Below are 15209 nucleotides of genomic sequence, written 5' to 3' on the forward strand. Positions count from 1 at the left end.
CCTGAGCCGAAATCAAGAATTAGACTCTTAACTGATTGAGCCACCCAGGTGCCCTGGGAAGAAAGGTCATTAATGAACGATGGTATGAATAGATATAAAACCAGGGAGTGTGGTTCTGCATAAGTGACCTGAGCCATTTACCATACTGTCAGCTTCGGGACTCTTAGGAGGGTTGGACTCAAAGCAGGTGAGTCCAGGGACCTTGAAAGCTACAGTCTCCCCAGTGATTCCCAAGTGGGGAGTCATATCCATAGATCACTGCCCAGGTCCTTGTCCCTCTAAGTGGGGGTGGCAAGGAGAAGAGAATTTAATGCCTTTTGCTGTTTCCAGGGTTGGCCCATAGAGACTCAGTTAATTCATAACCGCTCAAGAGTCAGAAAGTTCTGCGTTATCAGGGAAAGATGATGCTGGGGGCTTTTTAGGTAAAAGATATTAAGAGGTAAGCTTATAAAAATGGGTGACCATGTGATTTATTATTCAAGCTGGGGTAGTTTGGGAAGTTAAAGGGGATGCTGTTAGGATTATGCTGGAATGAAAGACACCAACCCAGGCTGTTCCGGGCAAAGCAGGACACACATTCAGTCTGCTTCCAAGGCGAACAAGCAAACGGCCTCCTGCCCAGTGTCAGAAAGAACAGAGTCGTCTGTGCCTCTGCCTGGTGGGCAGCAAGGCTTCTTTTGCGTGTCTGCCCTTTGCAGCCCACTGCCGTCCGGTGATTGGACAATCGTACCTCTCTCTGCCCGCTGCGTCCTCTCCTTAGAAGCCGCGGTCCCCAAGAGCTGGGTTACTCACCCATGGCCGTAGGCTGGCTCTCCTGTTGCACTTGGGGTCTCTGATGGAAAGAGTGATGTCTTGCAGGACCCTGAAACACGGAATCAGAAGCAGAAAGGCCCACAAAGGCAGAATGCCAGAGAGGTGAACAGCGTGGGACACGAATTGTCTTCTAGATAAATGAGCGGTGTAAGCACCGGAAAACATGGTAGAAAATCACTGAGTCCGATATGTCACCTGATAGCCTCTCCCTGCGCCCAATTTACTGTTGAGAATAAATCAAAACAGTAAGGTCAGGTGCTCAAGTTTATGAACGCTTTCAAATTCATGTTTCTGGCCCACATGCCCTCTGTGGATTCCAGACTTGAATACCCCATGGCTTCCTTGACATCTCCACCGACAGAAATAGCAGACTCTGCATGTCCGGGCATGGACATGAGCGCCCCCAACCTCCTCACTCAGCCAACAGCAAGTCCTCCCTGCCAGTGACTCAGACCCCAAATCTTGGAGTTATTTGGGACTCCTCACGTCGTCCTTCACGTATTACCTCGAATCTGTGAGAAAACACTATTAGGGATACATCCCCGGCTGACCCCTGCCACTACCTGCTTCGAGCCCCCAGTGTCTCTCATGGGGCCTCTTAGTATTTCTGCCTCCTAACTCCTTTCACCTGTTCTTACCCACAGTCTTTTTTGCACTGAACAGTCAAATCCATCCTTTGAAAGCCAAAGTCAGGTCGTGTCATTCCTCTGCTCAAAAATCCTAAAGCAATTTCCCATCTTTTTTCAGACTAGAAGCTGAAATCCTTACTCCGCCCTGCAAAGCCCAACACAAACTTCAGCCACCCCCAGTACCAGCTCAGTCTCATCTTCTGAAGACGCTCCCTTGTTCACATCGCTACAACCATTCTGCCCTGCTTGCTGGTCCTCAAAGAAACCAAGCATACCCCCTGTCTCAGGACCTTTGCACTGGCTGTTTCATGTGCCCAGAACACTCTTCCCCCAGATCCGCCTGGCTGAAACCCTCTGCCTTCAAATCTATGCTCAAATGTCAGCTTCTATGAGACTGCTGCCCCCTGTTCCTTTCCTTGGTTTTATTTTTCCGCGTAGCACCCATTACCTTCTCATATACTCTATATTTTACTTACTATTTTCTGTTTACTGTCTCCTCTGAGTGGATTGTGAGCTCTCTGAAGGTAGGAATGTGTGTCTTTGTTCCCTGCTGTGATCTCAGAGTAGGGCTCTGGCACAAAGTAGGGATTCAATGAATATTTTCTGACCGAATGAATTTGCAGCCCTTCACCAAGTGCTCACCGGCGTCAGGTGCGTCCTAAGTACATCAAGATGTCCACAGCAAGCTCTTCCTCTTAACGTGACCCCGAGCTTTGCGGATGGAGGCACGGCCCACCCTAGTGGGACATAGTAATGAGGCATAGCAGTGGTAAGGATGCAGCCTGCGTCCTCTCTTGTTCTGCCCTGGGATGAATGCAGGCGAGGCTTCCCCACAGCAGGCGATGCTGGGGCTGGAACGTGGCAGGCGAGTGGGATTTTACCAGGCAGTGGAGCAGGGTGGCCGAGCTGTCCCTCACGTCTCCATGGGTTTTCACTCTGCATCCCGATTCAGAGGGCAAGCTTGGCACCAGGGAAATAGGGAGAAGGAATTAATTGTGATGGTCAAGTTGCTCAGACAACATGCTCTTCTTGACGGACAGAAGGATGACCTGACTTCTTCCCGGGACGTTCAGGGTCACCCAGGTGATCCAGTTTGCTCACCTGCTGGTGAAATGAAAAACAATTTCCTTTGAGAGCAACCTGGGCAGGTGACCTTCTGGCGCCAGAGTCACTGTGCTGATCACCAGCCACAGAAATCACTTGATGAGATGGAAGGATGCCCTGCTTTCCCCACAAAGCCTTTTTAAAACACAGTGTGGTCCTGTATCCAATTTCCCCTGGACTCTCGGGAATCCCTGACTTGTAAGGGGCCTTTGGCTCGAGATTTCTTAAGATAATCTCCTTTAAGTCAAAGATATGTCTGCGGTGGAATTTAGCTGTTTTGGTTGAGGCCAGATTCCCTCTGAAGAATAAAAGGACCACCGGATAATTGATGTTTATTAACTACTTCTGTGGCATAACTGAGAGAGAGAACATGCCTTGAAGCCCTCAGCAGGTGCTGCTTTCTGGCTCGGGGGCCACTGGGACCACAGGATTGTTCCAAGTTCCACCATTGCCTATCTAGGTAGGTTTGACAGTTCTGGCGGTAGTGATAATATATAGGTGAACTATTTCTATGTAACGAATCACTGCTGCACTTAGTGGCCTAAACCAGCAAGTTATCACTTCTCCCAATTCTGTGAGTTGCCTGGTTAGGTCTCTTGCCAATTTTGTCTGAGATAGCTCATGAGACTGTGTCCTCCTGGAAGGGTGGGTTGGCTGGGGCTGGGCTCAGCTGGAATGGTTTGGAACTTCATTCCTGTTTCTTCGCAGTGGAGTCTTCCTAGCATCATGGTCCCAGGATAGCAGCCCCAGAAGGCAAGCCCCAGTGCACATAACACTTACCAAGGGCTTACATCTTGTTGACTTGGCCCAAATGAGTCACATGGGCAAGCCAGAGTCACTGGGGGAGAGGAACAGTACACAGAGGTGTGGATACTGGGAGGTATGGCTCATTGGGCCATGACTGTAGCCATCGTACACAAAAAGAAAGAAGAGATCACCAACCAGGTCTTCCTAATCCAGGTCCTGTGTCTCTTCTCTTGTGATGTCTTACAGTTCCCACCTGCAGTCTTGTGTGTGCTGCTGACCATGCTGCTAGGCGATGGGACCAGGCAGCCCCTAGACCAACACGTACATCCTTAGCCCATTACCTTCAGTGAAGTCTTTAGGAAGGCAGGCCTTGATTCGAGCTCTGATTCTGACCCTGAGCACCCAGACCAATTCTGGGTACATGCAGATACCCCTTCTTCTTTCCCTGGAGTCAAAGATAGCTCTCTGAAACACGAAAAAGCAACCCCCATTGGAGTTTTCTTCAGACACGATTGAGCTCAGTGTCTGGTGGGACAACGCCCCTCCGCTTTCATGCTCAGATGATCTCTCCAGAGAGCAGGTCTCTTCTCTGTCAGGGTCATCTCTAAGATGGTCTCTAAAGACCCCCGTTCCTGGTCTTCATGCCCTGTGTGATCCTCTTCACTTGAGTGGGAGCTGGGACGACTGACAACAGAAAAGTGAAGTGATTTCACTCCTGAGAAGAGGTTATAAAAAGGCCGTGGCCTCCATCTAGGGTGCTCTCCTGCACTCTCTTGGGTCCCTTACTCAAGAATAATCTGGCCATTAGGTAGTGAGGCAGCCTTGTGGAAAGACCCACATCAATGAGCCTGAAAGCTGATCATCTGAGGCCTCTTACCAACAACGATGTGCTCAGAGGTTATCCTCCCTAGGCCAATTCTTGAGATGACTGTCACCCCGGCTGACACCCTTAGTGCAGCCTGTGAGAGAGCCCATGTCCGAACCACATAGCCAATGTGCTCCTGGATCCCCAACCAGCAGGAACTGTGAGATTACATGTGTTTGTTGTTTCTAGCTGCTACATTCTGGGGCAATCTGTTACACAGCAGTAGGTAACCAATACGCAATCATGTCCTCACTTTGGGACACAGACTTTGTGAGAATGTGCAGAGCTCAGGACCCCATCCCCACCTCCAGACAGCGAGGACAAGACTCGCTGAGGCAAGAAGGAGGAATGACAGGGAGGGAGTGGGAGTTGGGAGGCTTTCTTTGGCCCCCTGGAACTGTTTGCTCTGACTTTCCTTCTCTGGGTTTGTGGTCTTTCAAAATAATCATCTAAGCAGAGAGTCCTCTCAGGGTGAAGAGGGTAGCAACAAGTAATTTAATACTTTCTTTTGATTCAATTAGTAGCGAAGACATTGACTAGTCTCTAGCTGAGACAAGGAAAGTTAGGCTATCTAAATTAAATCTCTTCAGCCTCATTGGTTTGAACAGCCTACTTATCTTTGCTCCAGACGCTCGATACATTTTTGTTTCTGTTATGCTGGGGTGGGGGGGGGGAAGCAAAAATGAACTTTCTTTTCTTTGGTAGGTGCATCCCCTGGACCTGCCCCACGTGACTACTGCATATATGGTTTCGAGCCACTGAGAATAGTCATGGATCTGCCTGACTTGGGTGAGCACTGGGGCAGAAATTCTCCCTCCTTTTAACACTTTGGCTCAGCGAAGCAGGCCAAGCCCTATAATCATCATTGATTATCTCATTCGGCGTGACTCCTGGGAAATCTTGGGTGAAAGCAAATTGAATTGGATATTTGCTGCCACTCTTGTAAAAGGAGCCCATCTTAGATTAATTTCAGGCATGATGGCAGCCTAGAAAATGAGGTCCCAGAGTAGTGTGGCCAGGGGGGCTGTCTGGCAACTGTGAGAAGACACAGCTCTTGTGAGCTGATGTATGTAAAGGCTTTGTTGCAAAGCACAATCTTTTAACATAGAGGATTAGTCACAGAGGGGAGGCTCCTTCATAGATGAGCTTGCCCGGCTGGCACAGGGAAAAGGCTGATTGTTAAAAAAGATTAATTAAATAAAGCCCACGCTGCATTGTTCCTGTGGGTGTCCTAGGCCCCCTCGGGAGAGAGGGCTGCACCAGGTCTCTCAGGGTAGATCTTAGACATAAAGGGAAAAGAAGCCCTTTTGTGGACTTTGGTTCATTCTGAGCAATCCCTAGCCCTTAAAGGCAGAAGATGAATAGGCAAAACTTAAAAAGGCCAGGGGTTTATTTAATGAGAGAGGAGGATTTGGGGCTGGCCAGGCCTGCTGGAGGCCCAGTGGCACTGCTGAGAGACAGAGTAGCACTCAGACTTGAGCCCTCAGCCACCTGCCTCCCTCGAAAACATCCCACCTGACCAGCACTGGGGCCTTTCTGACCCTAGTGGAGGAGATTCCAAGAGGACAGTGGTCGTGAGACTGGATGACAATCATGGTGCCAACTGGAGAAAGCCAGTGATGTGACATAAGCACGTAGGCCCCAACCCTGGGGGCGAATGGAGCACGTGGGTATGGCCGGGCAGAGTGCACAGAACTGCAGCTGTGGGCCCGGCACGATTTCATGGGCAATAACAGAACACTAATCATGATAACGACGGTGATGCTAACACATCCTACGGATCGGGTGCCTTCTGCGTGTCAGAATGTTTCGAGCAACTCTCTGTAGAGACATCTGGATAGAGATATAGACCAGCCCAGCAAGGTAAGTATCATTTGTGGTGAAAAATGCTGGTACTCCACCAAGATCACCTTGGGTCCCTTTCCCCCCATTTGGGGTGTGCTCTTGCCTCCCAAAATGAAGCACCTGTGCTACTGCTCGTAGGGCTTCTCCTGGGCTCCTGGGGCTTGTTTGCGGACTCGGAAGTGCCTCAGCATTTATACCCACGCCCTTCGCCCAGCCCTTAACCAGGGGCTAGCAGGTGCACAGATGCGAAACGCCTCCGGGGAGGCTCGCTCAGAGGCATAATTTGCAGCTCAGCATGCTCTTTAGGATTAGGCTGAGGATACCCTTTGCAGGACTTTTTTTTTTTTTTTTTAAGATTTACTTATTTATTTCAGAGAGAAAGTGGGGGCAGGAGAGACGGGAGGTGGGGGAGAGGGAGAGAGAGAGAAGCAGATTCTTTGCTGGGCGTGGAGCCCAATGTGGGGCTTGATCCCACGACCCCGAGATCATGACCTGAGCTGAAATCAAGAGTCTGACGCTTAACCAATGGAGCCACCCAGGCGCCCCTACCCTTTGCAGGACTTTTGCCTGGGATTACACTCCTGTGTGGCTTCCTCCCTGTTGCCTCTCGTGCTTCTCCTGCTCTTCAATTTCCAGCTTCCCCTGGGAGTGCTTCTTTAATAATGCAGATTCTCATCTCGGGCTCTGTGTCTGAGGGTTGCCCCTGATTTGTAGTTAGAAGCGGAAGCTTACCGTGAGGTGACGTCACTAGCTTCAGCACGGTCACACGAGGAAATGGCTGGTTTACGACCAGTCCCAGCCCACTCCAGAGTCCTGCTCTTCCCATCACCCCCAAAAGCCCGTTTCCAAAGGGGAAGTGTTTGTGTAGGAAAAACTTGGAGAAAAGCTCATGCTTATTATGGTACCTTAGTTCCCTGCTAGGAGTGTTTCTTGCCCGTGGGACCAAGAGTTGGCCAAGGTCAAGACACCTCTAACAGCAACATCCTTGTAAGTGGATTTGTAGCTTCTTCTCCACCCAGATTATCTCCTGTGCCAACACGGTGCTGACATGCGGGCTGTATCGCGGTGAGATGTCATCATCGTTTTGCGTTCATTTCCTTTGAAAGCTAGCATCAGGCAATGGCGGTCGTGATCCCGTCTTTGCTACGTGCCTGCAGAAGAGCTAGGCAGACCCCAGGGGAGAACCTGGGGAACCTGATACAGCCTGGTGACAGAGAAATCACCTAAAATTGGCGAGGTAAGAACAGGATGGCGAAAAGCAGGCGGAGGCTGGAGACCAGGATTGCTTTGTACTCAGAAAGACCTGGATTGAACTTCTAGCTTAGAAACTAGATGGGAAGCTTCAGACAAATTACTTAACTTCTCTGGGCCTCATGTCCTCATCTGCAGACTGGGAATTCTAAATGTCCCTAGTTTATAGAATCATTGTGATTTCTGAATGAACGTGCAAAGGACCTCTTGTAAGGGTTGGTAACTGGTAAGTAGTGAATCATGGTACCTGTGCTTTAACTGATAGGTTAATTGCCAATAGTGTTTCTTATTTTAAGTAGGAGGGACTGGTCAGGAGCCTGTGTGAGGTACAGCTGGTGTGTCCGTGTATCTCAGCATCAGCTCAAACCCTCGCGAGCCCCTCACTAACCAGTTCTTGTTCATGCCTGTGCTCAGGCCGAGGGAAGGGAAGACCTGTAGTACAGAAGCTCCATTTTCTTGCAAGAGTAGTGTCTTCCACGGCCTGTTCAATGATCATAGCACAAAAGAGGGAACCGATGGCTGTGAATTTTTATATTCTGGTGGAGTTCTGTAACTTTCAGACTTACAGACAGACAGTTAATGTGTAGACAGCAATTGCTTGGTTGCTGGCTTGAGGGCCACTCAAGTTAATTTCCTACAAGTGTCCAATTGGCCCTATTTTCCAGGTGACAGTGGCTTTTGGTAGTGATCTCAAACAGAGACCTGAACAATACTGAGGTTCCTAGCGTGTCTACTAGAAATGTACTTTAATCACCATGACTGCAATAACGCTGCCGAACAAAACATCAAAATGTCAGTTGGCTACAACCACAGAGGTTAGTTATTTATTTTTCCTGCATATGTGATTTCAGGTCAGATGGAAGCTCTGCTTCAAGCTACGGGTTTGGTTATGTCTGCCTTCTGGGGCCCAGGCCGTAGGGGCAGTGGCTCCCTGGGTCCACTCTGCTCATGGCGGTCACCGGCCAAACCATGCCAGCACAGGCAGAGCCTCCGCACGTGTTATTTCGGCGAAAGTTACATTGACCACGGTAATCACTGGGCCAAGTCACAGACCAAGTAGGTGAGGAAACACCCTCTGTCTGGAGTAGGGGAGGGTCTCCAAAGTCCCATGACAAAGCTTGTGGCTGAATAATTTTATAGCGAGAGGGGGAATGAAAGAGTGTAACAATAATCCAAGCTACCACACAAGAATAATGCGACACCACGCTGTACCCAGAATTAGCACAAAAGACAGAGACAGTCAAAGAGAGCTCAGTGTTAGCACGAGTGCTCTGAGCATCTGCTGTACAGTCAGGACAAAGAACACTGCAGTTACCCCAAAGGACACCCAAGGTCTCCCTTTGCTACCCCGAATTGCTGATGATTCTAAGTAAACAGATAAAAATAAACACGCACATGTATATATCATAAATTAATGATATAGAAACGATACCTCCAGGTAGATAAGCACTACTGTGGCTGAACTCGGCAGCACGGGGGGTGGGGTGGGGGAGGGTTGGCAAGAGAAACTTACAGATTCTTGTTGGAACAGAATTTTAGGATAAAAATCACAATTTCTTGAGCTGTGTAGGATTTTTTTTTTATGAGGTTTTTGCTTGTTGGTTCTTGTCACTTGAATTATCCGAAAGTGGCTCTGTTTGCCTTTTAGCTAAGCAAAGCATTCCTGTAAATACATATCGCTGAGTTGCATGCATTTTTGAAAAATTAAAATAGTCAAGGGCACGTCACGAGGCTCCAGAGCTCCCGGCCAACGAGCGTACCTGGCAGGAGTCAGGGCTGGTGTCTCGTCCCCCTGCCTTTCCCGAACTGTGACGTCATGGTAGCTGTGAGAGGCAGTCATCACTGTAAGCAATGGCATTCCTGGGAGAGCCACCCCCTGCCCACCTAAGGATCGAGCTAAATGGGCAGGGGGAGAATCCCTGAAAGTCTTCTGGGTTTCTTAAGCCAGTCATGCTTGAGCCCGTGCTTAAAGGTCCTCAAAGACACACCTTCCCTCTCAACTGACTGCGTAAGTTCCCGATGGAAGGCTGCTGACTCGACGGAGCTTCTAAGAACAGGCACAGGCATAAAATAAACCTTGATGAAATGGATCTTGGCCTCTGCTGATGAAAACTGGGGCCTGATGTGACCAATGCACACGTTGGCAGTGTGGGTCCCCTATATACCAGCCTCCATTTACCAGAGGTCTAGTCTGGCAGCCCAAGGTGGAGCTCAGCCAGCCGGCATATTTGCTGTGGCAGGTGAGACTGTGGACTTGTCCATTCTACACTGCAGACCCTCACTGTTGCCTTGCTGTCCCCTGCCCTCTGGATCGGTGTCTGTTACCTGTCCCTGGAGCGGTGGAAGCCCGCAACAGTCCTGAGCCTCGTTTTCCTCAATGGCCCAATGTGAAGGAGGTCTGTTTCACCCCCTCAGGGTCGTGGGGAAAAGCTAACACAGCCGTGTGGATCGCATGCCCAGCACGGGTTAGCACCTCACGAACTCCGTTTCTTTTTCTTGTCTTGTTTCCTTTTTTTTTTTTTTTTGCTTTCCCTTTTCTCTTTCCTGTTTCTCATTTCTCTCCCTCTTTTCTCCTCTTTCTTTTGCGAAGTCTTGATATCTATTTTATCTCCTGGGTACACTTTAAATAGGTTTTTGCTTGTCAGTGGGAGCTCTGGGTCATTCTGGCTTATCCTGAAGTGAAAGTTGTATCGAGTGTGTCTTCTGGTCCCCCACAATTTCTGGATTGAAGGGGGCATCTCTAAAAGGCACAAACGTGATTCAGCACTGAGTTAGTCAAGATGAGGTTCACTGCTCTTCTCTGGATTCAGCCAGCGAGTGGCTAAAGATGGTGGCCATACAGCTCACCTGGGGCATCAGATAGGTGGTGAAATTAAATTGCCTCGCTATTAGAATAGGAAATAAAATAAATATAATTCTTGTTCCTTAAGACCCACTTAAACAAGTGCATACTGCAGGAATAAACTAGCAAGACGGGAGTTATCAGAGACTTCTAGAACTCAGAGGACCCAGGGACAGACTCTGCTAGCTCCTTGCTTTTACAGTTAATGAAACAGAGACTTGTTAAGGGACTGTTCGTGGCACATGGGTATTTAGCGCCAAAGACCTTTGCGCTAAGCGTCCAGTTTCTATTCCTCACCTTGCAAACTCGCTGATTACAAGAGTCTCGAAGGTTTTCAGTGTCTGCACTTTGAATAACAAGAATTGAACTGGAGATAATAGGGGCAAAGGTTACATAATCAATGAAGAGATTATTGAGTAACAATGCTGACCTTGGTTTTAAAAGAGGAAGGAAGGCACTGCTGTAGTATTCATATAACCCAGGAGGAGGGGAGGGGAATCTTCTTTGAGTTCGCTGAGATCTGGGGATAAGCCCTGATTTGGATACTTTCCAACTACAAACTTGAAAATACCATTACATTTCCTTAAGCACTGTTTCCCTCATTTGCAAAGTAAAGATAATTATTTCTGAGGTTCCTGCTTTGAAAGGTTATTTAAGTTTCCAAATGCAGATTTTTAGTCCAACCAAAACCTTTACTGTGCACCTACTAGGCACCCACAGACCCAAGAGATTCATAGATGAGTAGAGCACAAGCATGCTACATATGCTAATTGATGGAACCCCGGTGTGCGTAAGAGAGCAAATCATCATTACGACCACTTTGAGAGTTGCTCCATTCTCCCGGGAACCAGTGACAGAAAGGTATCTATCGAGGCTTCCGTCACCCACACAGCTCAGAGCTCTCGGATTGATTGCTCTTGGTAGTTACAGAGCACGTAAGACATTATCCAGTGGTCATTGTTTAAAACAGTGCTTCTAAATTTTTTTCTGCCTTTATATATATGTGAGTTTCAGGGGTGACTCACATGTTGTTCTTGATGAAGGATCATGATCCAGAAGGGAAAGTATAAGACGGAATATTATGGACCAAGGGCTGAATTTCTCAAGTTGCTTCGATCTCAGCTTGCTTCAAGGTTCTCTATGACTCACCCAATTTTTCTTTTTTTTTTTTTTTTTTTTTTAAGATTTTATTTATTTATGTGACAGAGAGACAGCCAGCGAGAGAGGGAACACAGCAGGGGAAGTGGGAGAGGAAGAAGCAGGCTCATAGCGGAAGAGCCTGATGTGGGACTCGATCCCGGTCCGCCGGGATCACGCCCTGAGCCGAAGTCAGCCGCTTTAACGACTGCGCTACCCAGGCGCCCCAACACCCAATTTTTCTGAATTTCATTTTCCCCCACTTTACAAGGAGGAGGAATCTGGCTTTGCTTGCTCCAAAGGTTTCATGGGGATTCAAGATGGCAATGGGTATGGAAGTTTTTTGTTTTTGTTTTTTAATTTATTAAGTGCTTAAAAAAAAAAAAAAGGCTAGCAGCAGGCTGGCAACCTATTTATTTGGGACATCTGGAAAGAAAAGATAAACCAGACAAATTCCCTTGCCAGCTCCCTATAACCAGATTTCCTGGAAAATGCACAAATGGTAATTTACCATTTGGTAATACCATTTGGTAAATGATATTTACCAGCAGAAAGATAAGGGGGAATCTTTATCTATGAGCTATTATAGCAGGATCAACCTAGTCTGTGTCAGCTGCTTATTGTAAATAAACCTGAAATTTATGTATTTATGGGACATGGCTCATTGGAAAATGTTTCATAAGCTATGTAATTTATTTGCCAATTGCTATGTCTTGCTATTGCTTGTAAACTGAATCAGAAGTAAACTTGATGCTAAGTCTGATCAGTGATTCACATTGAATCTCATTTGCATTATTTTATGTTATATCAGGTGCCATCATAAGTAAGATATGAAAAGATAGGTATAAAAAGGAGGTATTTCATAACTGAAAGGACTCCTCTGTTCAAGCAATGTACTAGATGCAGTGCTTAAACCTCACATGTGAAATCTTAGCCAAAGCGGTCTTAGTGCTGAAGAGAACAGACAACTGGGGAGTTGTGTCGACAATCTTAGATCTTCCTGAGGGAACAAAGCTTGGCTGTATCTTGCTATTTCTTTTTTTTTTTTTTAAAGATTTTATTTGTTTATTTGACAGAGAGAGAGACAGCCAACGAGAGAGGGAGCACAGCAGGGGGAGTGGGAGAGGAAGAAGCAGGCTCCCAGTGGAGGAGCCTGATGTGGGGCTCGACCCCATAACGCCGGGATCACGCCCTGAGCCGAAGGCAGACGTTTAACAGCTGTGCCACCCAGGCGCCCCATCTTGCTATTTCTGGTAAACTTTAAATCAAAAATAAATTTGGTACTGGGTGTCATTAATGGTTTGAGTTGAGTCTCATTTGTTTAATCTCTGTGCTTCCTCAGGTGCCCTCACAGATAAGGCACTGTCATCGCATCGTGTTTTTGGGCACCACTAAGGAAGCATCTGGAAGGCACAATCCAGTCTTTAGGGTAAAGCTTTTGTGCATGTGTGAGATATAAACAAATGATAAAGAGAAACGCAGACTCTACAAAACAGTATCTAAAGCCTTTGAAGCTGGGTTGAAGCTGGGGTGGGGGGAGCAGGGCTAGAAAGAAAATGTCTTGGGTCTTTACTGAATATTACAATCAAAGAAGCAACAAGTTAGATCTGGCTTTTGGGAGGATTCTTTGGTCACCTGCTTCACACAGTGGGTGTGGTCACCAGTAGCCACAGCCGCAGATACTTACGGTTGGATTTCCCCTCCCAACTCGCTCCTGACCAGCCCACAGATCATTTGTGGTCTCCTTTCACAGTCTCCTTTTAGGACAGTAACATTCTGTGTACCTGCCTTCCCTGTCCGCTGTCATTACCTTGACGTGTATGGCATATGTACAGCTCAAAGGGCAGCAGACATGAGGTGAGCCTGGACTCCCCTCCCAAGTGCTCTGCCCCTTTGCTTCCTTTTCTCACCCATTGTCTGTCGCCATCTTGAAAGCCAAAGGATAGAGGCAAAGACAGATGCCAGAGACAGATATTCTCTTTAGTCTAAATAAAAATATTCTTTAGGGGGATTAACCCAAACAGCAAGAAAGAAATATTTTATCTTCTTGGAATTCGCAAAGGCTCAGTTTTGCAAGCCCCAGACAGAGAGGGAATTGGAGAGAACAGAGAGCGGTTCTCCACCTTGACTCTCCATCTTGGCTGCAGAATTACCTAGGGTCCTTTAAACAAATGATATGTCTGGGCCCCACTCCAGAGTTAGAAATTTCTAAGAGTGAGGCTCAGGCATGCAACTTAAATATTTCTTAAGTGTCTCTAATGGGTAGCCATAGTTGCAAACCCCTAGGATAGACATTTTGTGGTCATTTGTTATGGTCCTTATGACAAGAGTCAGGCAGTTAATGTATTTGGGGACATAAAATGGCTCAGGGCTGAAATATTTGCTATTGTGAGAGAAGCTGCATAAAATGGCAACCCAGCTGTAGACCAGAGCGTTGATGGACAATGGATTAATAGATGGACATCTATTAAACAATTTATTTTGATGTTTATGGCATTAACAAATCCTTAGATGGTACTGTCTGACGAGAATGTGTTTAATGACCTGAGTCCATCTATGAGCTAGAGAAACACCCTGATTTGACTTCTCCTTTGGCAAGTTTATCAACTTGAGGAGGACATTAATATTTTTACCATTTAACAAAATGATTTGCAAGTGGGATCTTATTAGAAAGTGTGAGATCTGAATCATGTCAGGGACAGAACCCTCCCCACTTCCCACTCATGGAGCTGACACGTCTGTTCTCAGGAGAAAAAACACTGAATTTCTATGTTATTCCAGAAATTCTGAACTGTGCAGCCAACTGGATCACTTTAAGGACCCAAATGGGAGACATATTTGTAGTTGATGTCTGCACATAAGGAATTTCTCTCTGCATAATTTTGCTCTTAAGGATGATGGCATGAACTCTACTTTAATTAAATGCAGAGGGAACACTAATCTACTTTGAAAGGCACCACCAATCCACTTATTGGCAGCCAAGGTATGTAGATACTAATGGGTCTTTCAAGAGAACAGGCACGAGAGGGAGACCATTTCTAGGAAATACCCACTCTTGGAATAAGCACTATTATGTATATATCCCTCATGTCCAATGGCTACCAAGCAACCCCAAGTTAATCCATTATACTCTGCTCGGCTCATGGCTGTGTCTTTATTAGGGATTATGTACATTATATAAGCAGTTTTTGGTAAGCAAATGATATTAAGAAATTAAGGATCTCTTTATAATTTGGTTTCTCATGCCCAATTGTACGTTAGTTTGGTCTTCTGTTAATAAACTTTTGTGTATGTTCTCTAAACTTTAAGTTATGTTTCTACATATTATTATAGTTTTGTATTTCAGCCCTGTGGAAACTTTAAAAAATAAGGTATATGCTACTGCCTTTATTGGTGTTACTACAAATAGTTTCATGACTGTTTTTATTTTCTTTCCTGAAACAGACACTGGAATTTCTATAGCAAATTAATCACTCATAGAATATAACTGTTGTTCAGAAAATGCTTGAATATTTTCAGCAGAGGAAAGAAAAGTATATCATCATCATCATTTTTTTTTTTTTTTTGGCAAAATAGCTTAACTAAGACACAGTCCATGCACACACCATGCACACACCGTCATTCTTTGCACAGTCTCAGGACTGGTCCAGGAAACCCTTAATTCTTCCTGTTCTCTTCATTGGAAGCTGAGGAAGGGAAGGACAAAGGACAAACACGTAGAGCAAGAAAAGAGAAGGATCTCAGGAAAATGGGAACAGTAAAGCAACCATTAGCAAACATATATCATGTCTTTACAAATTCAAACCCCATCTCCAAACAACTTCACAACCTCCTCTGTTAATCTTGCTGTACTCCATTAAAAAACAAAAGCACAAACAAAAAACTCCTTATGTGATTCAGATAGACTCGAAGTCTATATTTGACAATTAACTATGAGCTCATTTGATAGCTAAGGTGGCAAGAATAAATTAGCATT

General features: G+C 46.4%; 1 long non-coding RNA gene across 2 annotated transcripts; it reads left to right on the plus strand.

The window, feature by feature from the left end:
* Positions 1–18: 18 nt before the first annotated feature.
* On the plus strand, positions 19–12326 carry LOC103680508. Of its 2 annotated transcripts, XR_573125.2 has the most exons (6): positions 19–3006; positions 4864–4947; positions 5705–6021; positions 7920–8069; positions 11505–11563; positions 12310–12326. It is a non-coding gene; the product is annotated as an uncharacterized LOC103680508 (long non-coding RNA). The 2 variants fall into 2 exon arrangements; XR_573126.2 differs by lacking the exons at positions 7920–8069; positions 11505–11563; positions 12310–12326 and adding exons at positions 8106–8314; positions 11281–11315.
* The last annotated feature ends 2883 nt before the right edge of the window (positions 12327–15209 follow it).

Source organism: Ursus maritimus, unplaced genomic scaffold (assembly GCF_017311325.1).
Source record: "Ursus maritimus isolate PB19 unplaced genomic scaffold, ASM1731132v1 scaffold_22, whole genome shotgun sequence".
Taxonomy (NCBI): Eukaryota; Metazoa; Chordata; class Mammalia; order Carnivora; family Ursidae; genus Ursus; species Ursus maritimus.